Source organism: Gobius niger, assembly GCF_951799975.1.
Source record: "Gobius niger genome assembly, chromosome: 21".
Classification (NCBI taxonomy): domain Eukaryota; kingdom Metazoa; phylum Chordata; class Actinopteri; order Gobiiformes; family Gobiidae; genus Gobius; species Gobius niger.
The window spans coordinates 10,324,426-10,350,573 of record NC_136872.1 but is presented as its reverse complement, the minus strand read 5'-3'; the positions used below and the strand labels follow the sequence as shown (position 1 = coordinate 10,350,573).

Sequence of the window (26,148 nt, the reverse complement as noted above, 5' to 3'; positions counted from 1 at the left end):
AACCTGGAGAATTCATTCGCTGAGCTTCTTTTAACCTCCGCAATTGTATGTTTAATCGCCGCGCAAAATGCTGCGGCTAGCACCAGCATGCTAATGGCTGCTAATCAAAGCTGGGACCAAAACTATGATTGAATCACCCAAAGTAATGAAATAAAATTGGCCACCACCGCTGGAGTGGATTTGGAAACATCGGCCAAAAACATCGGCCAAAAATATCGGTCAAAAACATCGGCTGCGCACATCAGCATCAGCTAATAAAAATCCCCCAAAATCTGCATTGGCCGTAAAAAAAAGCCTGTATCGCTCAACCTCTAGGTCTAAGTTTCGTAACTGTAAGTGCTTAAATCCTGATCACCTCTCGACTCTACTCGATTTAATGTGTCCGCTGCACTACAACAGATTTGAGATAATATATACATTTATGCATTGACAGCCCAAAGCTAGAATATAAGGTCAACTGTTAGGTCGTGCATCACACAATACACAAGATAAAGACAACTATACCAAACTATTCATCATGACATTCCGGACCACTTCCCCCCACTTGAACATTTGACATTGCGCTAGCCCGGGCCTTGAAACATTGCCAGCGGACTCAGCATGGACCATGAGCTGACTGAACACAGAAAGAAGAAGAAGAAGAAGAAGAAGAAGAAGAAGAGAAAACCCCCAGACACCAACGCAATCTTTATTTCATCAAGAAAAAACTCCCTCGAAAGAATCTTCATCTAGATTTACGCCCCGCTACGTCGCTACAGCCACTTGTCGATTGCGCGTCGCTCCGATGTATCAAACTTTAAAGACATGTCAGGGGGGGGGGGGAGAAATTGGCAGGGCATTTTGGGACAGGCTCATTGAAATGCAGCTGGCGGAAGGCGGCTGAGGGGAGAAGACGCGGGGATGGAGGAACGACGGGCCGTTGGGCGGGTTTAGCGGCTTGAAATAAATCTCGCTATGTGGTGCAGATAATAACGCGCGTTTGGACGGTTTAAACCGCCGACCGCGGCTACTTCCATATAGCTTTAAATGACGGAGATTGGGTGGCTGAAACGCCGGTCAGCGGGGGGGGGGGGGACACACACGCCTCCGCTGCCTCTCCAAGAGCAGGAAGTCGGGGAATGAAAGCCAATCTAAATTAGGGGGGGGGGGAGATTGATATTCCGCTCTTGTTGCGTAGTCAACTGACATTCTTTTTTTTCCCCCCTCGCTCGCAAACCCAAAGCACGCCTCCGTGGGGGAAAATGAGGCTGCTTTGCTCGGTGTTATTGTTTTTGATGTGCCCAAAAAGATGCAGAAGTTGATTTGTCACAGTGTCGGTTTGTGCAGTGTCGGCCGAGGGGGACCGTGTTTAGAAGGTTAAGGCAACTCCCCGCTGGGCGACCGTGTGACGTCTTGTACTTGTTTCAAAGAGAGACGGAAGAGATGCCATGAGGGAGAATTTCTATCCATCTATCTGGGCACTAACTGGACACATTCCGGCGTCTAGTCCCTCCCATGCCAAAGCAATATGCAAAACGGGCCCGCGCGCTGAAGCCAAAAAACCCAAAGGGAAAAAAAAAAAAGGCAATCCACTCGGCCAAACTGACATTATTCCCGCTAAATATAGTGAATATCTGGCATCTATGAGAATGCATCCATTAAATCTCGTCCAATCAGATTGATGTCTTCGGCAGTGCTTTCCAAAACGTGTCCTTGTTTTTTTTTTTTCATTCAAGACCCCTCACTGCAAAAATTAATTACCTAGACTAGTATAAACATCTCACTTTGAGCATAATAATCCAATTTTTTGTTGTTTTGACTGGTTAAGATGTTGTTGGACATTTGTCCTAGATTATTTCACTTGTTCTGAGAGGTTTCTGACTCATTTCAATACTTTTCGTCCTTATTTCAAAGGGTTTTTTTAAAGGTCATACCGCCTTTGCTCTGCCCAATCCCGTCAGACCTTGGAAGCTAAGCAGGGAAGGGCCTGGTCGGTACTTGGATGGGAGACCGTTTGGTAACACCAGGAAGCCTAGCGAATGTAGTGAGTGAGCGAGTGGTTGGTGGTGGTCGGAAGGGCCGATGGCGCAGACTGGTTGCCTCGCTTCTGTCAGTCTACCCCAGGGCAGCTGTGGCTACAATAGTTGCTTCCCACCACCAAGTATGGAATGAATGAATAGTGCAATGTAAAGCGTCTTTGAGTGTCCAGAAAAGCGCTATATAAAACCGATGCATTATTATTATTATTATTATTATTTCAGGTAATTTTCTCTGCCAATGGGGTAAGAAAATTGTTCTTATCTCATTGGCAATATTACTTTCTTATTTCAAGCGAGATTTACATTAGAACTGGTATGAAATGTCGTCAAACAAGCAAAGCAAACTTGGTCCGATCAGGAAAAGTGTCTAAATGAGTGAAAACCACTCAAAACAAGATACATTTCCTCAATTCCAGTGATTTAAGCCAATGCTTGATCTTTACTTTTTGCAGTGCTCACTTCCTGTTTTCCAAATCCCTTCCGCTTTAAAACATCCTCGCTATACAGTACCTCCATCCCCCTCCAAACCCCCTCCCTCCTCGCTACACTTTCTTCCTCACTTCCCGGGCCACTGAGATTATGATTCCCGGCTTCTCTTTTTTCTTTTTTTCTTTTTTTGCGTGCGTGCGTGTGTGTGGCTTTACGACCGGGGCTAGCGGCCTGAAGTTGCCTCTGTCAGCACAATAAGGCCCTATAATGGATGGTAATCAGTCAGCGAGCGTGGCGGCTATGGCTAGCTTGAAAAAAAAAAAAAAAAAAAAAGAAGGGAAGAAATAAAGTGAGGGATCAGGGGAGGGGGCTGGCTCCTCCGCTGCTAATCTCAGCTAATGGCTTGTGCCGAGCCAGGAGAGAGCTATATGCGCTAATAATGCAGAAACACGGGGATTGGAGGCATGGGGCAAGTCCGGGAAGGTAGGGGGGGGGCAATGATGGTGGCGGGTGGGGTGAGAGTAAAAAGAGAGGGAGAGAAAGGCAGGATTGAGGGATCAAGGGGAAGGGAAAGGAAAGCAAAGTCAGCTTAAGCACTAGCTTTAATAGCATCATTATTATGGTGCGCCGGCTAGTATGGGATTTGAAGCCAAACACACACACACACTCACCGTCCATTTAAAGACTGCCCGGCCCAGTACGTATATATAGGCAAGTGTGTTATGCGGTTATTTTAAAGCATTATCGACAGAACGTCCGCCCTGACCCCCGGAAGGAGCCATCCGGTTGATTTTTTTCTTTTTTTACGAGGAACCTGTTGCAATCTGAAACATCGATGAGCGTCGTCGTCTTTGGCAATAAAATGACAAATAAAAAGTCTTTACAAACTGGATGGATGGCGTGGGGCGGGGTGTGGGGGGGGGTTCCGTCTGGTCTGATGTATGACTTTTCGGGAGCCGCTCTATTTTGTCTTGCAGATACGAAGAGCTGAAAATATTACTCAGTGGTGAAGTCGGTGACATTTCGTTCCCATCAAAAAATATCTGACAATTTGCATTCCTCACAGCAAACACCTCAAATCCCCTGACAGCAACCTAGATAGATTTTTTTTTTCCTTTTTTTTTTCTTCTTCTTCACTGAATGCTAGAAAAGAGAGGCTTATCAAACCCGAAAAGAATAAACTGAGTCGATACGCGGGCCTGTAAACTGTGATTGGACAATGCAATGTGTTGGCCAGTGTTGCAATGAGCTGTGTGCTTTGAGGGATTGGACGTTTGTCTAAAGGGATTAGCTCAGGGATAAGCAGAATGTTTCCCATATCTGTTTAGCCTAACTGAGCAGAGACACAGCATCAGTACTTGTTTGTTGCCTGGCTCATTTTCCATTTCCAAATATATTTTTTTTATCCTTTTATCCATTTTTCATCATCTGCAAGGTTATGCAAGCCTTGAGCAGCCGGGCCTGAAAGCCATACACCAAATTACCGCTGTCCGCTGCTCATGCACATGAACTGGGATTGGAGGCAGGACCAGCAGGCGCTCTTTTCTCATTACAACGCCAACAGACACAGATGGCCACGGCCAGAGCAGGGGATCAAATCCGTTGGACAGCACCCAATGGGTGAGCCATGAGCCGTCCCGCAGTCAGGGACAACAGTAATTGGGAGAAGGAAGCTTGAGATAGATTTGAACTGCAAAAGGACGCACAGTTCCTTCCCTCAGCTGACGAATGATGATGAGGTACATAAGAATGAAATTAAACGTGTCCAGAGAAATGGCTGTCTGTCTTTGCCAACTCAAATCAGACACAAGCCGTGGTTTTCACTTAGCCCCGATAGGAACATTTATCTATATATCAGCTAGCATTTGAAATAATTCTCGCAGAGGGATTCCGGATCGCTGATGTGCCGTGAATTTAACACAATGTGCTTTGCTAGACTGGTCCTAGTCACACACACACAAAAAAAGTAAAAAGTGCCTGCAGCCTCAGAACAGAACTGGGTCAGATTTTAGCAGCACATGGACAAAATAGATGTTTTCTGTAGCATGTGAATAAAAAGAGCCACACAAATGTATCTTTTGTGTGTTTGGGGGGGGGGAATTGATGGGCGACTTAAAGTACACAAAGGGACGTGAAAGTAGGTGAAGAATATTAGAAAAGTGGAGTGCGCACAAAGGAGCTGTCGGAGCTTATGGAGTGACGTCCAGTGAGAGCGGAGCACACGCATCAGCGGGTAAAATGGACGCATAAGAGATTGCTTTTTATTCTTTTATATTTGTGAGCGTGTGTGTGTTCTTGTAATTACGACGTTGTGAGGACCCGTTTGAGTTGGTTTTTAAAGACATTTTTGGAAAGTGAGGACATTTTGGGTGGTCCTCACTTCTTTGAAAGACTGAGGGTCAAGATGTGGTTTTAGGGTTAGAATTGTGTTAAGATTAGGGTTAGGGTTAGGATTAAGGTTAGGATTAGGGGTTTAGGGTTCAGGGTTAAGGGTCTGGGTAATACATTATGTCTATGCATGTCCTCACTAAGATAGCAGTACAAGATTGTAAGTGTGTGTGTGTGTGTGTGTGTGTGTGTTCTTGCACTTACGACATTGTGAGGACCAGTTTGAGTTTTTAACAGAGTGAGGACATGAAGACATTTTTGGAAAGTGAGGGCATTTTGGGTGGTCCTCACTTATTTTGAAGGACTGTTTGAGGATCAAGATGTGGTTTTAGGGTTAGAATTGGGTTAAGATTAGGGTTAGGATTAAGGTTAGGGTCTTAGGGTTCAGGGTTAGGGTCTGGGTAATACATTATGTCTATGCGTGTCCTCACTAAGATAGCAGTACAAGATTGTAAGTGTGTGTGTGTTCTTGCACTTAGGACATTGTGAGGACCAGTTTGAGTTTTTAACAGTGAAGACGTTTTTGGAAAGTGAGGGCATTTTGGGTGGTCCTCGCTTATTTTGAAGGACTGCTTGAGGATCAAGATGTGGTTTTAGGGTTAGGGTTAGAATTGGGTTAAGATTAGGGTTAGGATTAAGGTTAGGGTTAGGCGTTTAGGGTTCAGGGTTAGGGTCTGGGTAATACATTGTATCTGGGAGTGTCCTCACTAAGATAGCAGTACAAGATTGTGTGTGTGAGTATGTGTGTCCCTGGTAAAAAACTGATATATTACTGTGCATGTTATTAACCAGAATATTATACAACAGGACAAAGTAGGATCTAAATCAAGACCATTACTAGAACTTCTGCACCACATTTCGAAAAACCTCAAAACTACACAACTAAATCCATGCATTCATTATCAATCTAAAATTCTCAGACAAAATTTCACATCTGTCTCCACATCCATAAAAAAAAAAAAAACTACCTGCGCTCCGTCGCTTGCTTCTCTTCTCCCCACACATGTCTCGCACAAACCAAACGCTCATTCATCACCAAAGACTTCCCCCGTCACTCCCCTCTGAGGGCGCTCCCGTACACCTCCAAACCAAAGCTAATGCCATCTAAAGGCGCGCCGCCGCGTTAGGCTCTTCGCGCGCCACGGTAAACACGCGTGTGCATCCTGAACCCGCTTTCCTCCTGCCGAGAGTGACTCCAGGCAGTGTGTCGACGCTCCCGCTGTATCCTTGTTGTTGACATTCAAAAGGCGTAGTAGGGGTTTTTGTTGCCGGTGAAGTGCCAGAGGTGGTGTGTACACTGTATAACCGGCGCCAAATTCCACACACAAAAAAAATAAACTGATTTAGAAAAATAAAATCAAAGTTGAGGCGGTGTGTAAAATGTAAATAAAAACAGGATGCAGCGGATTGGAAATATATGAAAAGTTGATTTTATTTACAATAGAAAATAACAAAATTAACAAGAAATCAAGTACTGAAAATGATGATACTGTATTTGGTTACATTTTTGAATGGGTCAGTGTTTTAAAGGGGGGGTACTATGCAAAACTGTCAGGAGATTTTTACCATTTTATGTTTTTTTCTGGCCTTTTTCCCCTCCCTTTTTCTGAAACAGCTGCGCAGCAAAGGGGAGTATGAGAAAGATGGTGGGAGGGGCTTATGGAAGATGACGTGAAAAACAGGAAGTAAAACTACTGGATATTTTATAGATACAGTCGGCATCACGTCATAAAAGGGGGCGCGGCCTCGCCGAGGGGAAAGAAAGTTTGTTTTGGGAAACAATTTTTCACTCTTTTTAGCCATTTTCTGATGGAATATAAACTTATTTATCACACACTAATAAAGTCAAGTCTAAATTGGTCAATTTGGTTGTTTTTTCACATCAGATTGCTCAGTAGAAGTGAAAAAAACTGCAGTTATAGCTAGCATTAGCATGTGGCATGATGCTAACATGAAGCATAATGTTAGCATTCTCCATTATTTATGTCATTATGGGTTGTTGAACTACTTTGCTCCTCTTCATGTCTTTGTATCTTTGTTGGGTAGAAAACTATATTCATAATTCTGCCCTTTTTTTTAAAAGTAGTTTTGGAGTAATTATAGAAAGTTTAGATTTTTATCTTCCTTGCTTTCTCCCTCCACTGCTTCAAGCATAACCACATATGGGCGATTCCAGAGATGCCATCTGTATCTATAATAGATGGCATCTCTGTATGATGCATTTTCTTACCAACAAAGTGTAAGAGTGATAAAGATGTAATTGAGATTATCACCAAAAACGTGCAAAAAGCATAATACCCCCTCTTTAACAAAGCATGTCAGAGTTAAAGCCGCACTGCGTAACATTTCACCCAGATAGCCTAAAATACGAGCATATACTTCGATAAGCTTGTTTTAACTGTTGAATATACGTAAAACGCATGCGTCCTTACAAGGGGAACTTGTAGCTTTGCTTGGGGGGCGGGGCATCACCAGGCAGCCAGACGCTAACACTAGCTTTGTTTACTAAGCATCCCCTTTCAAATACTTAAAGTGCATATGACACATTAGACACAATTTTTGCTAAAACATAGTTAACACAATTATATTTACGATTTAGCCAAAAAAAAAATTACCCAGCTGTCTTTAGTTTGACATTATTTGTGATGTTTATAGTTTCACTTCCTTATTGGACACTGACAGGAAGTGACAACTGACTAGACGTTATCTATCTAAATAAGCCATGCTTTCAAAAACCTGTCATATGCACTTTAAATAGCATTGTCGGTGTCTATAGGTGACCACTAGAAGCATGTTTTCACAATAGCACGGCGGTTTTGTTCTTGTAATAAAAGCATCTACAACCTGGAATGTTCCGCAGCGTGGCTTTAAGGTATTAGTTCATAAAGAATGTACAATGAAGGTTTACAACTTTGCAACGAGCATTTATCTTTACAGGCTCATGGAAATGAGAGTAATCCGTGACCAGTGCGGCGTGCAGCTTTTCAAAACGTGTGAGAAGAAATTTGATTAAATGTATGAACAAAAATTAAAAAAAAAGACTCATTTGATCGGCCAAAAGAGCGGGTTTACTCATCAACACTCGGTAGCTTACGAGTCAAAAATGTCCATTGTCCGGTATTTCAGTGGGGGTCATGGGCTTTAGGGTTTTTGGAAAGGCAGAGTCTTTCACTATAAGTATTGCATGTATGGGATGCTTGTGATGTTGGGGTCTTCGAGCGGCACTGCTTTAAAAACAGGCAAGATTCTGTACTGGAAATCACTGCATGGATCAGGAACCCGTCCGGGAGTCATAGTCTGTGAACATACAAAAAAGAATCCATATATAAGAATTGTGTGTTTGTTTTATCGTTTTTATTGAACATTTTACACAGTGTCCCAACTTTCTTGTTTTCTTTTTGTTATAGGAATTGGGTTATTGAGAAGATGAGAAAGAAATTTGAGAGTTAGTAAGCTGTTTGTGTTCTCTGTGTCGCTCTCCTCACGAAACACCTACCCATCCATCACAGCCGCCCCGTTTGTCTGTTCTTTCTTTCTTTCTCTCCACCTGGGTTCCTAATTTGACCGGAGAATGAGCCAATGTTATCATTTTCCCCGCGCCCTTGACCCAGGCCACCGACCGACAGAACGCGGCAGATTGATAAAAGGATTGAATGAGGGGACTGCGGCGAAAAACTCAATAAACAAGAGAGAGGAGACGCTGCTACTGGCGTCAACAAGTACAGGAGCGCCCGGCGTGGTGGGTGGGTGGGGGGGGGGGGTTTCATTTCAAGTCGAGGAAATTGTCTTTTTTTTTTAGTGCAAACAAATTGTTGAGGTGCTTTCTTTGGGTGACTAACTGCAAAAATAGCAATGTTGATGATGTGTTTACTGTTCGCTAAGAGTGTGTCGGACTTTTGGGTCACATGGTCGCCAGGTAATTAGTTTGATGGTTGTTTTGGTGTTTGTTGTCATAATCTTTTACGAGGACTAGCCTTATAGCAGTGCTTAAAGGAACAGGCCACCGTTTTTACATACTGAGATATGTTCTTACACTAGCTTAGACGAGTTGATGCGTACCTGTCTGGTCTTTGTGCGTGCCCTCAGTCACGTAAAACGACAAAAGATGTTGTTAGCGTTTGGCTTGTCCCAGTGTATTCCTATGGCTCCAAACGGGGGGCGGAGTTGGAAGCTACCACGCTCTTCCACGGGCACGCACAAAGACCAGACAGGTATGCATCAACTCGTCTAAACTCAGGTAAGAACATATTACAGTATGGAAGAACTGTGTGCTCTCAGTCAAGCAAAACGACCAAAGATGTTGTTAGCGTTTGGCCTCTCCCAGTATAGTCTTATGGCTCCAAACGGGGTTAAGTTAGAAGCGAACGAGCTCTTTCACGGGCATGCACAAAGACCAGATAGGTACGCATCAACTCGTCCAAGCTCAGGTAAGAACATATCTCAGTATGCAAAAACTATGGCCTGTTCCTTTAATGTATGCTTACAGAAGACACAGTTGCAAGGTGAGCACTGCATTTTTGCTGTGTCATTCCTAAAAGTTGGCCTGACAATGTTTACTGAGGGCTGTAAAAATGTATCATTGCCGCAATATTCAAGAAAGATATCGGACATTGCCTTCCTTCTGACACTGTGCAAAGTGCAGCCCTAAACTACTATTAATCCAAAGTATCAATCTCAGCTACAGGACATTCGGTACAGACAAGATTAATATCAATCTTTGTAATGTTTTATTTGAGGTTAGCTTGATGTTTTGTGCTCTGCAATTCAGAACAGGAATACGGCGTTCCTTCCTTTTTGAATGGAATCATCACGATCGCGCCGTGTGACGGTGCATGATCCGAGAACGCGTGCCATGCGGTGCGACTCAAGCCTTGCCGCTCGACACTTTGACCCGGAAGTTGGAGATCGGTTATCGGGAGACAAGCGGGAACCGACATGGAATTTAGAAACTTGTCTGCAAAAAAAAGTTGGCCGACGTTTTATCTCCCCCCTCTACTGCCGCTTTTTTTGACACTATCGGGTGATCTAATAGGATTTTGGGTTGGCACATGCGGGGGGGGGGGGAGACGCACACAGGGGCCCGGGCGTACACCGCGTTTGATCTGACTGAGGTGACACCCCGCTGCCTGCAACGCTTGTGCAAGGGGAAGGTCAAAAAGGCGACTGCAATTTCACTGGCTTTTTTTTTTCTCCCATTCAGCGAGGGGCTCAACCAACCTTCATACCTGTCTTTGAGGGCACATTAAAGACCTTCAGAAACCGCCGGTGACAAAGAGGATGTCAAAACACTGTTGTCACTCTGCGTCAGGCGGGAGTTGGTAATTGGGCGGCGATGGGGGAAACCGCGGAAGAACGGGCCCGATTAAGAATCACCTCAGATGACACTGTTTTCGTCGAAACATCTTTTAAAGATTTGACGGACTAGAGGTCAAAACCAGGCATTGATCTGTTGGAGCTGCTTCTTTGAGGCTTGTCCTTTGGGCCAGAGGGGGGGTAAAGCTGAACGCAAACCAAAGCCAGACCAATACTTGAGAGAATAACCATCAATAAACTCAACCCAACTTTGACACATTGACTAAAAAGGTGGACGATCACAACTGGTCTTATCAAAACAAAGGATAATGCTCCTCCTATTGCTCCATTTTCCCCCAAGGGTTAGGGTTAGGATGAACTGTTTAGTCAAACTCCCATGACAAGTGTAAAACACAACGTGGCTGCTGGGTTCACAAAGGTATCGTGGTGTCCTTGCTCAAGATCGAAGTGTAAAACCAGAGCTTAACCAGGTTTCAAGAGAAGAAACTAAGAACCAAGACTGGTTTAAGACAAATTCCGATTTAAAGCAAGAACTAAACCTGAAGAAAAAGTACTTGCCAGGTCTACTGTACTCACAAAGTACAGGATCAAGTCATGTCCAAGACTGAAATATCTGAGCGGCACTGGAAGATGTTCACGTACTCCACTGGTCGCCATCCCACAGTTTGAAATCCACAAACATACTGTTCTTACGCTCTTGCTTCTGCTCCTCATGCCGTTTCTATTTCTATAGCTACAGGCGCGAAGAGGCCAGCGCCATTGATGTCAAAGGGGAATAAAAACTCCACCGCTCTCGCCATTGTAGTCGGGCACATAAAAGAACAAGCTCGTCATGGCCCCCGTTCATGCAAAGAGAGAGACGAAGGTTGCCACGAGTCATGAAGAAACACCGCTAACTGCTCCATGGTTAACCAAATCACAAGCTCAAGACCGCTGTGTGAATGGAGCGCGGAATATTTGAGAGTAATTGTGGTCGGAAAGCGGAAGGAAAAAAAGGATGCAAGTGCACTTAGTCACACAATGGCTGCCTCTGTCGCCCGGAAGGACACCTGTTGGTAGAAATTCACCAAACTGCATGAAGTTTTTTTTTTTATTCAAAGCTCTCCTTTAGACCGCTGCAATCATTTCACTAACACATCCTGGCTTTTTACAATAAGGCGATGGCCTCTATTATCCTTGTACTGTGTCTTCTCTCCGTACAATTTTTGTCCCCCGTGCTTGGTATAAAAAAAGTAGGCAGTGCAGAATTGGGTCGAGTTAGGAGTTCAAGACGGGCCAAGGCATAAGATGAAAGGGTTAGTCTGAGGGCAAAGCGCTGCTTCAAAGCCATTTGGACAATGACTTCACAGAGAGCTCTTCTTGCTCACGCTGAAATTAGATTGCTTTTTGAAACGTGCCACTTAAAAAGAAAATGGCAAAAATTTATTAACTTCATCCATGTTGCTTTGTACCTGGTAGAATGAGCGATCTATTATTAATACAGTGAAAAGGTATTGAATTTGCCAGATTAAATCAAATGCTTAATCAAGAAATGAGGTAAACAAATTGATCATGTTATTCCCAAAGTTTGACTATGCAACATGTTCAAGGGGCTAAATTTCTAAATTGCTATTGCTATATTGACAAAGAGTTTCAAAAGTCCCTGGAAAGAGATCCATCCATCCATCCCAAATCACATTGCACCAGCCCCTTATGGCTCCTCCTGCAGGTGGTGGGTCCACTGAAGGCGGGTCTAACAATTCTAACCAGGCCTGTTTGTCTCTTATAAGGAGCTTCTGAACCGCTCTTTGTCTGACCCTTCACCTAGGACCAGTTTGCCATGGGAGACCCTACCAGGGGCAAGAAGCCCCCGACAACCAAGCTCCCAGGATCATTCGGGCGGTCAAACCCCTCCAACACGTTAAGGGGGCGGTTCCAGGAGGGGCCCTGGAAAGAGATGAACCTAATCCAAAACATGGACGCAAGTCTAAAAATCAAAGCTCTGGGTCCAGATCCGGACCCCCCGAGGCTTGAGTCTGGACCCCAAAGCCTGTCTATATCCGGACCCTAGACATATGTCTCAACTTACGAAAGTAAAGTTTGCAGACGTCGAGCCGATTTTGGACCCATGGTATAAAGAGTGTGTCGGTGAGGCCACAGCGTAGTACCAGCGCGGTAACAGAAGCCAAATGAGTGTCAACAATGAGTTATAAAATGTAGCCTTTGTTTGGTCAGTAAGGGTTCTGTTTAGAATGAAGATGTGCATACCTTCGATGGTTTTTCAGACAAAGTGTGTAGAACCAATCTGGATACAAAGCATCTTGTCGTCCGCCCTGTCAGATATAAATATTCCACTATCCGATGACAAGCTCACATTTCCATTTCATTCTGAGTGTGTGGGCTAATCGCCTGCACTTTGACCTCTCGCCCGATGCTTCATCTGTAGATTGACATTTCCCTTTGCCGTTTAGATACATGACTAAATCCTACCAGATTCATCCAGATGGTCACTATCCCGTATACTGTACATGCGACGCACCAGCTGCAGCGCATAAAGGAATCCTCGCCCAGATGCCACGGCTGCTCTGCGCCTTTAATATTTCAAGGTTGTACGCGTAATACATGCACGCACTGGGACGCTAAAAATCCACTTCAAAAAGCAAAGGGTGTGTTTAACCTAGAAAAAATAAACTGGCAAAAAAAGGGATGGTTTAGAGATATCGGATTTACATGTGAGGCTAGGAAGTCGGGGTGTTGCAGTCTTAGGTGTGCGGCGAGCGGCGAGGGGAGGTTTATCTTCGTATGTTGGCATCCGAGCAACAACAAAAAAGAGCTGCTAAATGATAAGCTCGGAGGCTGCTTTTCTCAGCCAAGATGTTACAATTCCGCGCTCCGTGTGTGTTCCCTTTCTCCGCGGCCCTTACATCCTCTGCCTCATCTTTTGTGCCGTTGACACGCTTGTACGTTCTGGGCGCCTTCCTTTTTTTTTGTCGGCGGTGCTATGTCATGATCAATTTACCGCTCGGCACATGACGGCCTCTAGCGCCTCAGAGGATTTGAAGGACTTTGTGTGCAATCCTGGGCCTGCCTGGATTTTCTCGCTCTCTCTGCCTCTCTCCAACATACAAAACGGTCATTTGTATTCTTATCCCACTGTGGGGGGCGGGATTGTGGCCTATAGTTTCTGTCGTCTGACTCCAGGTTATTGGAGAAAAAGGGATGTCCAACCGTCACCAACAGGTGCAACGGAAAAGATACATAACACAGTCAATTAGACACTGTTGTTAAACTTAGAAGTGGGCCTTTTTGGAAGGGATCATCCTTCAATACATTGTCATAAACAAAGTAAAGTGCTAGATAAAATATTGGATAGAGAATTTCACTCTAAAGACTTGGACTCTTACTATTTAAATTTGATCCCAACCAACCTTTAAGTTAAGTACCGTAATTTCCAGACTAACACTTTTTGTTCATCGTTTGGCTGGGGATGTGACTTATACTCAGGTGCGACTTATATATATCAAAAGACGAAAATCACATTCTGTAGATTACAAGCTGCAAGTAGAGAAATATGCAGCCGAAAACGGTAATCGAGCCGCAGAAAGACAGTTTGGAGTGAGCGAGAAACTTGTTAGGGTACTGGTGAAAAGCGGAGGTTAAGCTAATCCCGGGCTAAAAGCTAGATGGCTACAGCTAGAGGAACAAGTTCACAATTGGGTGCTTGAACAACGTGCTGCCGGAAGAGGCTTGTCAATGGTGCACCAGGGCGGCTGCTGCGACTTATACACCGGAGCAGTACATGTTTTTTTTCTTCTTCGTTATGCATGTTTTGGCTGATGCGATTTATATTCCGGAGCGATTTATTGTCCGGAAAATAAGGTAATAATCCCCTCTATCACCCATGTTCCCTCATACCAAGTTTTCCCGAAGAAATTTCAACTGCTGTTTGGAAGTTAGTGTTTCACTCCTTATCCGACGCGTTTCCCTAGATGATGAGATGCCATCGCTGGACCGGATGACGCACAACGGGAAACCAAAGCAGGTTCCGACACAAGCTCCGAACCACGTGCGTCAAACTTCGCACATAATGAATTAAGTTCCCTCCATTCATCGAACTTCCAAGGCCACGACCTGATCAAACTTTGCTTTGTTTAGCTCGCCTCCGCGCACACACACACACGCGCCTCTGACACGCTTTTGTGCAGCGACGGGCGTGAAAGACGAAAAAAAAAAGAAAAAAAAAAAAACCCAGTGAAGCATTCTCCAAAAAAACATCAGGCTCAATCAGTGCTCATTTGTTCAGGGACCCTGAGATAGCGAGCTCATTGCCTGCTCGCAGAAAAAACACAAGAGAGTGGGACGGGAAGTGTTGTGTCTACACCGCGACAGTATGTTTGCACACCTGCTGCCAAAAAAAAAAAGAGAAAAATGCTAGTGCTACAAGTGCTGGCTGTTCTTTAGTCGTGAGCCTCTTATTATGTGAGCATTGGTCAGAAAGCTCTCTGTAATGAGCGAGGGGGGGGGAAACACGCCATGTAGTTTGCTTTTGCACTTCACATAATATAGTAAAATGCTAAATAGCCGGGGATTAGGTGAGATTGAAGTGAGAAACATGCTGCTGAGGATATTGGCAAGTGGACACACTTATGCCAAACCAGCCAAAATACTACATTATGCTTTTCAGTTTGCAACTACGGAGCCACTGGTGTATAGGTGTTGAGTGATCGATGTACATGAAAGCATCTGAAGGGCTTTGAAACGAAAAAGTTCATAAGTACGTCTCACAACACAATCCACCCTTGGCCGATTCAACAGCCTTAAGTTATGCATTTGAAAAATCGATCCGGCACTGATATTACATTTCTGTATTCGGAGCCACCGGCGAGGCGATTACTTTCAACATGTATCTCTGTGTACGATTAATATCACTCAATCTATTCACTTCATCTTGCGCCGCATCCATTGTTCTTCCATCCTCCCATCTCGCTCCCCTCTCTCTCTGATCCGGCAGCCACCTGGGTATGTGCGTCTCATGTGGGGACGGGAACATGCAGCCCCACTTCTTTAATCTTCCACTCCTGATTGAGAAAAGCAGTGTGATAGAAGAATCCCTCTCATTAAAGCCGCCTCCTATGGATTAGATTGCAGTAGCGGATGTGTTTTCTGCCGTTCTGAGGTGTATCAATCAATCGGTGTGTATTTCTCTGGCGCTTTACAACTACACCATGGCAGACCAAAGTGCAAAATAGAAGAACGTCAACATTAACTGACGTGAAGTGTAAAAACAAAAGGCACGTCATGTACTCCAGCATCCAAGGCTGTAAAATTTCCCGACACAGGCTTCAACCATAAGTGATCCATAAGTAAGTATTTATTAGGCATACTGTAAAACCGCGGCAGCTATTTTTATTCCACTGCATTATTCAAACAGTGCATTACAAAGGTTTGTCACATGACTGTTTGGATACAGCCCCAGGCGGAATCTATACCCGTGTTTAATGGATCGCAATCAATACGTCATGTTATGTTTGTCAATGGCCGCGCTGAACCCAAAGCGTCCAATCCCAGCGCGTCCCCGGGTGATGCGCAGTCCCCCTTATCGACAATACGTCAATATGACAAATATTATCCGTGACTCATTTCTTTTTCTCTCTGTTTTTTGTGTGCGTAGAAGTCATTTAAGTTTACAGAAGCCAGTGGCAGCGGATCTATCCCTGCCGGATCAGGTCAGACTGCCGTCAATAGATTAAAGCAGAGCGACCAGCTACGCCTGTGTACGGTTAGCTTAAATTACTGTTTTTGTCAATGGAGTCTGGCGGCTTTGGGGTTTGCGTCTGTGTCAGAGATGACTGTCTGGCAGCCCGCTAAACGCACAGGAAATGGCCCAAAGTACACAAGCATAAACGCTATGCGGGTTTGCAGTTGCAATACCCGCCTCTGAAAGTCTCCAGATCCCCCATTTCCTGAACCTATTTGCGCGGTTTAAAATGCGCAACCTATACTTTTATTCCTTGAAAACGATCACAGGATGGAGCCCTCGCCGCCATCCATCCCCAGCGTTAGACTTTTGTTTAAATTAGAATTCTCGTCACTGCTAGCTGTTAGCCGAGGTAATTAGAAAAGGGGAAACAAACATCATTAATAACCAGCACAAAGTTGTTTGCAGCCTGAAAGCAGCGGAATTGAAGAAAAACCTGACCTCCAACAGAGCAACGCTTACTTTTGTTACTAAATTAGCATGCAAAGCCCCATGGCCATGCAAAAAAAAAAAAGAAAGAAAACGGCAATTAGGTGTGTTCTGCTATACATTCCCGACACTTAACACGTTGAATGAATGAAGTTATTGCCACACAAGACGGCACAACACAGAAAAGCTGAAACAAGGGATGCCTCTGGGCAATTTGGGGATCAGTGTCACAGGCAATGACAGTGCATTTGTGTGATTGTGAAAATAAGGGTTACTTATGATGCATCAATGCACAAATTCTAAGCTAATCTAAACATTATGGCACCGTAAGTTTGAAAATGTCTCTCCATGACTGCTTACACTTTAAGCCTGTCCATCACTAGACCCGTTCTGTGCTCAAATTGTGTTCATCGTGGTGCTAGGGATTTGCTTGCATGCCATTAGCTGATAGTGAAAGTTTGTAATTACTGTTCAGACATGCGGTATTCCCACAAATCCAATCTCACACTGATTCACACGAAATATCAAGACTGGGGTACCTAAAATAATGTTTTTAAGCCTCATTTATGCATGATGTGTCCACTTTAAAGCAGAACTATAACTCCGACCCGGAAGCCCCAATACACACTAATGGAAAACACCTCTCTCACTGCTCTCAGTTGTTTACAAAATCACTTTTGGTTTGCATTTCTGAGGTTTATGGCATGGTACAGGTGAGTCCTGACTGTTTTCTGTCTACAGCTTTAGGTTTGTTGATGTTATTTGGTTTATCACGATCAGAAGAAGCTAACAGGCAAAGCTAACGGTGGGCTAGCGTCACTTAAGCAGTATTTACAGCCAAGTTTGAGTTGAAAAAAAAACTGGGTTGCGGCACAATGTACAATATCCCTCTCTCCCTGTGTCGGTTCGCAGCGTATTTACTCTCACTAACAATTCATGAGTACAGAAAATGCCACATGCTACGACATCTGCAGTTTGGGGGCAAAAGTTACTTAGTTCTGCTTTAAGGTGAAGTTGATCTTTTGAAAATGCATGGAAACCTGGGGTGGGAATTACCAGGGCATACGAGTGTGCTGATGAAAAACATCTTTCTGTCTACTCCAAGTTTTATGGAATTCAACTTGGCCCCAGTGTTCTCAAGATGAAAAGCAACAATGAAATATTTCTGCTCAACCCTGGCAAATCTTAACCACAACACTCTCCCATTTGTTCTCGGCTTTATAGCTCCTTGTTAGGCCTTGTATCTACATGGTTTTGATTTGGAAGAATTAGGGCCAAGAGAGAGCAAGTCGGGGGAGAAGGAAAGTGGGTTATTGTGCGGGAAAACACCTTATTTGGACTTTTTCGCGAGGTGCGTTGGGAAGCGCGCGCTGCCAAAAAAGAACGAGATGCTGGAGTGCAAAGTGTTTGACATGAAACAGCTTACACGAGGGGTGCGTCGCCAGAAGCGTTTTCATGATCCAGGGGCGTGAGAGAAAACACGCTCTCCCCGACACTGTTCGTCTTATAGCTCCCGACACGCGCTGACGTATCACTGTGTACACAAGCTAGCGTCTCCCCGTAGTGAAGCATGCATCAGGGAAACGTATAGGCCAGTCAAGTGTCCTGATAGTGTCAGGGATGGGGGCCGTAGCAGCTGCGCGCATGATAAGATCCATGCGAGCTGGATTTCCTTTTTAGGCTGAGAAAAGTCTTAAAGAATGTTACACTGTCACATCCAGAGAGCAGCCAGTCGTTTCCAAATGATGCGTTCATGCACACAAGTGGTAGCCACAGTGTTGTGTGTGTGATGTCACTTGCAGCCACATAAGGAGCAATCAAAACCAGCAACATGTTTTCCATCTTGTATTGTATCTACAGTAGCTACAGTGGTGATGGACTGGACTACACAGGCAACCCCTGAACCCACCCCTGTTCCTTCCGTGCACTCCCTAGACATATTTTTAGAGCTGCAGTTTTGGACATGCTTTGCCCTACAGCAGGGGCCCACAAATTTAATGATTTGACCCCTGACTTCTAGAGCACAAATCCCTGAGCATGTCAAAGTCAGGATAGGATTTTTTTTAAACAAAATAACCAGTATACTCATTCCAGCCACTAGGGGGCAACTTAAATAAATGAAAAAAGAATTCCACACGTGTCCAGCAGGGGCACTGACATAGGAGATCAGGATACGTTTGTTAAGTGGTGACGAGATTTGCGAGAAACTACAAAAAACTCTTTAATAGCCTGATAAAAAATTCTGAAACTCAACGGGGAGTTACTCAACATACTTATCTATCAGGCCCATTAGCCAAAAATGCTGCACCTACTGCTATAAAAGCAATATTTACCAAAATCGGTACATCCAGGTTAGCGGAGGAAAATGCAGCGCAGCTACGCTAACCCCGGAAGTAGTGACTTTAGTAAATAATACTTTTAAGCAGTCTGTGCGGTATTTTTGGCTAATGCGTCTGAGAAATAAGTAGGTTCAGGAACTCTCCATTGAGTTTCAGAAATATTGTTGTTTGTTTGTAAGAGTTTTTTTTTTATGTTTAGAGATAGATATTCCATTGGTCACGTTACGCAATGATGTTTTACTTGAAAATAAAAATGAATGGAATACCCGTGGTGTTTCAAATTAAAACAAAGTGTGAAGAGAATTATAAAATAGTGCCCTGCAAGAAAATCCTTGAAAAATAGGCAGAGTCCGAGGCACACTGACTGAAAAATGATTACGATTTATTTTACATGGGACGCCAACACGTTTCAACCATGCAGTCTTCATCATGAAAGATTTGATTATTATTTTTGCAAACCACTACAGCTAAACAAATATGTGCCTGGAATTAAGTGCTGATCTTATGGATATAATAGTGGGGATGACTGTGCCAGGCTAGTAATCTCTACTTCACAATGAGGCCTGCTGCATTTTGGTCTACGTCATACAATTCTATGTTATAGCCAACCCGACCCGGCCCCCCCATCACAGTCAGGAACGATAATGTGGCCCCCAGTGAAAAAAGTTTGAGGATCCCTGACCTACAGTATAGCATATCTCAAACTAGACAATGTCATGCGAGCTCTGCCTCATAATATTATTGCGGTGACCCAGTCAGATGCAAGACCTCAGCGATTTCACAATACGTCTTTGCTCCTCGCGACATCAATAACACGTCAATATCGCAATCGCCGACATTCCGTAATTGATTGGCAAGTGCAAAACAATATCCCCAAAGGGTTCCAAACAACGGCACCAACAACGCCACCCCCAAATAATGTGCGTTCTGCCTGATTGAAGCATAAACATTTCATTCAAGTTCCAAATAACCTCGGCAACTTTGCATTTTAATTGCTTATAGGCTTCTCGCGTACAGCCGCCGCCGACGACTTTGTTACTTTTTTGTTCATCTCCTGCACGGCCAATTTGCGAGATCCCTGAGTCACACTTTTAAAATACCTCTATACGCAACTGTCTTGCAATTTAGACCTCCCACGGCTTTCATGTTCCTGCCTTAATTGCCTGTCGACTGCAGCTCGGCACATAATTACGCCCTATATCCATATATTATTTTAGCTCCGGTGACATTAGGGCTCGCTTTTCCGCTCCGTCGCCAGTGTGTGAAAAAGTACTGAGCCTCGGCGTGCCATCATTTACACTCAACAGGTTTCCTGCCCGACATAAGTGTTGTATGCAGTTTTGATAAGGGCAAGGAGGTGGAAAGTGTAGGCGCGATTATTGAAAAGAAAGGGGAGATACATTGTGCATACTTTCTTTACTTTACACGAGTTCATAGACTTAGAATGTTTGGTGTTTTCTTACAAGAAATGCCCCCAAAAACAGAACAGAGACCTATTGTCTTCACGTTTTAGCCTTCTGACCGAACCCTTTCTGAAGCATCCTCGTCTCAGACTTTGTTAAAAAAAAAAAAGAAAACACTGTGATATGAGCAGCAGCCCACCTGTTCCGTCTCTGGCTTTTGTAAAAAAAAAAAAGAACCCTCACCGTGTCTAGTTACTCGAAAAATTCTCTAAACTGTGAAGTGGAATAACTTTGTCAAGTGCGGCGACCTTGTGGTATCTGCGAGGAATGAAAATCTCAGAGCTATCGGCGGGCGCATGTACAGACGTCTTACCGAAAGATAAATAAATTAACACATTGAGTGCCGCGCGGTTTGGGGGATTTAGCTGTAGAGCGCCAACAATCCACACCGTTTTCCATGATATTTGTAGCACCACAGTGTATTCTGTGTTATAGCTATGGACACATGCTATGGCTCGTTTGAAAGATGAGAATCTAAGCTCTCCGTAGGTGGAACAGTTTAATTCTACGTGCCTCGGTTCCTGAGAAATCCTAAGCTAAACAGAGGCCAGTTTTGATCAAAATCACTGTTTTTTTTTCTAGATTCGGAGATAACAGGGTTTTTTGCAACACTCTCCTGTCTGATTAAATCCTCTCTCTAGGCTGTGGAATGACACTAACATTATGTGAAGAGGCGTCATACAGCCGCTTTTATCGCGTGAGCATTTAAACAGCCTGGTTCTCGGATTTAAGACTTTAACAGGATGTTTCTCAGCCGTCCTTGGACCGATTTTGACCATTTAAAAATTCAGAGAAACGTTAAAATCTCAACTGTTTCGAGTTTTCGACAAAAAAAGGGAAAAAGAAACGCAAAAATATATATGAAATGTCCAGATCCTGACCCTTCACAAGTTTTTCATCGTCATTTATTTCACTTCACATAGAGCTTCCAAAATCACACATAAAGTGTATTAGAGTGTCTAGTTCAGTAATTTAAAAAAAAGTTTTTGGCACTCAATGTGTTAAGAAAGAAATCAACATGCGATGAGGCCAACCGTCTATCTGCGCAATCTTCTTTTTTTCCCTCCCCGACCACATGAAAACAAACAGAAGCCGCTTTTGAAATACCACAATGACAGCTGCCGCTATTAGCGAGTTGCGCAAGTGTGCACGGACACGCCCTCACAAACAACAGCCTTAAATAGTATCCGCAATGCTTAAAATGTGACACCTAATTATTTTTTTTGCATTTTTGTGCCATTTCGCGGCAGAATTCCAGGGATCATTGTGCCACTAATCCAAATCCACCCACAACTGTTGGAATAATAATCTGCCCTGAGCCTCTGCGGAGAGAGACAGGCCCAGATAATGATGACTGGATGGTTTTCTTTAGCAGCTAAGCCGGTGGAAAGAACCTACTATAGATACTTCCGGGCCCCCCCCCTTCTACAACATCTTTACTTGAGTAATCACTTTGCCCTATAAATACTTTCAACTACGTCTTTAGCTCTACCTTTATTTCGAAGCAACAAAATCTCGCAACTGATTTTGGCTGGCTCCGAGGTTGCGCGAGGTCAAACCATGCCCCACATTGCGAGTTGCTTGGAAGCGCGTGCCCTTAATACCAACCCATCGTCGACTTGAAAGTAACTCCCTGCATGCTTTTGCACATTTACAGTATTCATCATATCAAAGCACCATAACATCACTCGCACACCAGTGTTTGCGCGGATGAAAAGCAAGGCAATCCATTTTCAAAACCACCACAACTCTGTTCATCCCACCTTATCACAATAATTATAATGATTCATTCTTCTTCTCTTGTTTTTTTTTGTTTTTTTTCTTTCTTTTCTCTTTTGAGGCTTTTAACAGGCATGTCGGTTTGTAATTAGCGATCACTGAAGGGAACAAGAAAGACTTGTTTTTTGTTGCGCTTTTTTTTTCCCCCTGGAGGGACGAAATGCCTCACGCAATTTGATTCAGAGCGAGATCCAAACTCACCAGACTTACCTAGCGTAAATTTACAGCCTGTGGACATGCCCCATAAATATAAAACCCAGGAAACCCGTGGAAAAAGGTCAAGATACTAAATTGCGATGGTAGTGGTCAGTGTTGCAAGGGTTGACAGTAAAGGTTGGTGCTTTTTTTCTTCTTCTCCCTGCGCTCGCTTTCCATAAATCTGACTATAGGAAACTGGAGTGCAAATGTTGTTCCAAGCAGGAGAGAACTGGACGGACGGCTTTCGCATTGTGTGCCTCCGAGCTAGCGTGACAGCTTTCGGAAATCGCAAGGCAATACCTGATACAAAAACAATGTCAACTGAAAGGCTGCGCTGGTGTGGACCGTTTGTGAGTGACGTCACACATGCCCCACGGCAACAAAAGCATATTTCTATCCATTCTATTAATAAGAGTTCAAAAGGTGGAGTACGCCTACTGTAAAACACTTATTGCTAAAGCTGCAGGCCTAATGCACAGCCCTGTAAGTCCTATGCACCATGTACAATTGAAATGATCTTTAATCACAGGAAACAAGAAAATACTCTTAAGTTTCTGAGTTAAAAACAGTGAAATAAAGCGTCCAAACTCACTCCTAACTTCCTGCTATCACATTTCTAACATTCCAATTCTTCAGGCACGAGTTTATACACAAGTGGAACAACAAGTTCACGACTGTTGTAAATACTTTATAATTATATGCACAAGTGCACAATGGTTTCGTATTCAGAAATGGCTGCTGCTTTTGCAATGTGCTCAAGAACAAAACACATTTTTCAAACCTGTGCTAAACTGGTCGCAATTGTAATTTGCACCACTGTCTTGGCTGTAACAATGAAAATAGGGATGTTGATACTGGGGAAAATGCGGTATCGGTTATCGGCTACAAATATCCGATGCCAGTTTTGACCCTCAAAGTTTTAAACACACAAATTTCACCAACTAAATACACTGTAAGTGAATATGGGCTTGTCGCGCAAAATGCTGTGACAAGCAACAGTGTGCTAAAGCTAGTAGCAGTATGCTAATGCTAACGGCAACAAGACTGGGTCAGAAACTATGATAAAGTAATTGAATAAAATACAACTATTTGTATTTTAGTTGATGAAATATTGTTAAAGTGTAACTGATATAACATATTTGTAATGATCAGATCACTTTGGGAGTTGTTATTGCAATCGAAAAGTCTGTCATATAGCCATGGATATTTAGTGCAGAAAAGTCCAGTGATTTATTAATACATATATTCATATACAGTGGGGAAAAAAAGTATTTGGCCAAAATCCAATAGAATGTCTATGTGAAACTGACCAAACACTTTTTTCCCCACTGTATTAATAGATAGACTTTCTTGATCTTGCATTGAAATACCATTACATTTTTCACTCAGAGAAAGACACTTCTTGGTATCGGTTAATATCGGATATCGGCCGATATTCAAACCCCTAGTATCGGTATCGGAAGCAAAAAAGCAGGATCGGTGCATCACAACAGAACAACAGAAGCCATTAAGGATTAAACAAGCACCTGCCATAAAATCAGTGATTCTCACCTCCCTGAAGGAATAATGGTGGGAGGAATAAAGTGCCCACGCCACGGCTCCTCCGTTATCGAAGTTTAAAAATGAGCATTTATATAATAAGTGGGGTATTAGGTATGGATTTCCTGTAATGGTGGCTCCTGACAACCGGCGATGCTCCCCGTCGCGGCCTAATGGACGGCGAGGGAATCGATGCAAGATAAACAGCAGGCCGTCCACGTTTCGAAAGTTATTCAAACAAGCGCCACTTCCAATCTCTAAATGGTGGTGTTTGGATTGAGCACCTGGCTCTCCGACGGCCCCTCGCACACCCCCACACTCCCCCACTTTCCCTTTGTCTAGACGGCCGCAAAAGCTAAAGTATGGTATGTCAGCAAAAAAAAAAAAAAAATCCCAAAAATCAGGGGTGATGACTTGCCTAATGCATGACCTTGTATACGAACAACACACCATCCAACACCACAAACTAACAGCTGTTTAGATAGAGCACCTGGCTCCCCGGCGGCTCCTCGCCACCCCCCCCCCCCCCCCTTCTCTCTCAGTCTAGACGGCCATTCCTGTCAAGCTAATGTAGCGTCGATTAGATAAAAAAAACGCATTGACATACACAGTTTATACCAAAGTTAAACACATTTCTAAGAACCACAAGACGGATGTAAGAGTTTGACTTTCCAGGTCACGCTCATTATTTCATTTTCCTCTTCTGAACCGCTATGTAAACTTTTTTTAAACATTGTGTCGACAGGCCTTAAATGCACACTGACAAAGCATCGCCTTTGTTCTCGCTATAACTCCAAGTCGACTGCATTCTTTTGAAGTTTTTTCCTCTTTATTTCGTTTACGGTAACGCATTCCTTGACCTTTTTTCCGCGCACTAGCGACATCCAAAAAAGGCGATTTTGCGCAGTTTTGTTCCAGATGCTTGTTTGGATAAACACAAAACGGGAGGATCTCCAGGAGGGCCAGCTGTCTGGGGTAATGCAGTAGATCAGGCCCGGACGTCCCGAATGAGCGAGGAAGATCGGCTCAAGAACTTCAAAGTGATGAAGGGCATTGGGCAGCGGGGAGTCCAGAGTCTATCGGGTCGAAACAAAGAGTGTGAAGTATATTATTCAACGTGCCATAGAAACTACTTTATTCCTTGGGTGTTTATGTGCAGTCTTCATTCTATTTCTGCAGCGTGCTCTCTCCTCAACAATGCAGTTTTAAATGAGCAGCGTAGGTAATGTACACAACTGCAACTGATAGGGGGGGGGATAAGAATCTCTCTTAAAATAGCTGAAGTGTTTCTTTCCGACTAATGACCTCGGGTTTTTCAAAAGCACCGGAATTCCAGCGCGCACTTGAAATGTGAGAATTCTGCTTTCGAAGTTCCTAAAACGCGCTTCACTTTTGGATGGAACGGATGGAGAAATTTTAATTGCTTTTCTTCCACGAGCCAATTTTCGAGCAAGGTCAAACGCAAATCAGAGGGATTCAGTGTTACGCCATGATCGGCTCTTTTAAGCAACTCCGGCGATTGTCTTTCCAAAACTCGTCAGGGTTTTGGAAGTTAGTTCATCGTCCACCAAGATTACTACGACTACAACGACCACTGCCCATAACGGAACTGATGCTACGCTACGTTTTATCTTCGTGCCCCCTTGAGTGTGGATCCAACACCGCCAGCGAAAACGATTTCAAAGTCTTCCATGTAAAGTCTATTAACCCTAAAAAGGGACTGACGTAAGCCGAGTTGAAATGGAGTTCAAGGCTGCGACGCGCTAAGCACATGAGCGATCTCTATATAAACATGTCCATTCCAGATGTGTATATAGATAGTCACAGTTAGCCCCGAAGCCATTCCGGGCCCTGATGAAACAATGACCCAGGATCTGCCAAATTTAGCGACATGCTACGTCTCTGCGGATAGCATCTCCATTTGGGCTGCAGTGGCAAGTGTGACCCCCATCTCTGTGCTTCTCACCTCGGACTAATTGAATCAGGCTGCTGTAAGAGGAATCCAACTGAAATGTCCCAGCGCTCGTATATTCCATTGTAGCGCTAAAAGCAATGGAAATGAAAGCCAATCTCACCAAATCTGAGAGTCTTATTTAAAAAAATAAAAAAAACACGTCTGGTGGGCAATCCCCCGGAAAATATGCATTGCAAATCTCGCTACACTCCCGCCGCCAACCTTTCTTTCTCGCAAGCTTTTGACAAACTCTGATGCATGGTTTTAATTAAAAAACAGCTGAATAAACATTAAAAATGCATGAGTGAAATTGCCTCAAGTTCTACATTCTTATTCTCTCTTACCCTCTTGCAATGGATCTACCAAAACAATGTTTAGGCAGTGCGGGGAGCCTTCCTAGCGTTAATTAAAGGTTTTTGACTGCGAGAGAGACCACACTGGCATCAAAAGGCCCTGACATGGACAGACACAGGGGGCGCTCAAGGGAAAATGCAGATTAGCAATGCTCTCCTCATCAGTGAGCGAGATTTAAATAGGGCTTTGAGGAGTCTGGGTCTAATAA

The 26,148-nt window shown here is 43.8% G+C and overlaps 1 protein-coding gene and 1 long non-coding RNA gene across 2 annotated transcripts in view; one reads left to right on the top strand and one right to left on the bottom strand.

The window, feature by feature from the left end:
• pcdh7b (protocadherin 7b) overlaps positions 1-26,148 on the bottom strand; it is a 181,135-nt gene that overhangs the window by 120,816 nt on the left and 34,171 nt on the right.
• Positions 5,012-26,148, top strand: part of LOC306980451 — a 457,917-nt gene continuing 436,780 nt past the window's right edge. The window contains exons 1-2 of the long non-coding RNA XR_013794024.1: positions 5,012-5,055; positions 5,403-5,523. This is a non-coding gene — a long non-coding RNA (uncharacterized lncRNA). The remainder of the gene's footprint in view (positions 5,056-5,402; positions 5,524-26,148) is intronic.